Genomic DNA, 524 nt, shown 5'->3' on the forward strand with positions numbered 1-524 from the left:
CAAGGCGGCGGCGCGGGGCGCGGCCACCGGCTCCCGGAGCGCACAGCGGCGAACAAGGCCAAGAGAGGTGTCTGGCTGGCTACAAGGCGCCTGCGGCGGCGCGCGCCGCTGTCCGTGGTGCTGGAACCACGCTCTCCGCCCGCTCTCGGGCGTCTGGTGCGGCTGAAGAATCAATTATTCAGATCCCCGCTACCGCTTCCTCCTCCCCCAGTGCCTTGCGCTGGGTACAGCAATCCCCCTCCACGCACAGGCGCGCCGACACACATACACACACACATACACGCACACACACACCCGCACGCAGAGTCTGCTCCACCGCTTCTCCCTGTGCCTCGCCACCCCCGTACGGCAACCCACTCCTCTGATCTCAGGGAACCAGAATCCTAAAATCAAAGACATCTACATCCTCCGCTTGCTTCCTTCTTATTTTGTAAGTTGTACCAAACAGTCGGCCTGAGGTTGCCACTTCTAAGCTGCCAGATGGGGAGAGAACAGGGGGCTGCCTGGGCGTGGAGCTGGGTGGC

This window comes from Tupaia chinensis, unplaced genomic scaffold (genome assembly GCF_000334495.1).
Source record: "Tupaia chinensis unplaced genomic scaffold, TupChi_1.0 Scaffold000182_1, whole genome shotgun sequence".
Classification (NCBI taxonomy): Eukaryota; Metazoa; Chordata; class Mammalia; order Scandentia; family Tupaiidae; genus Tupaia; species Tupaia belangeri.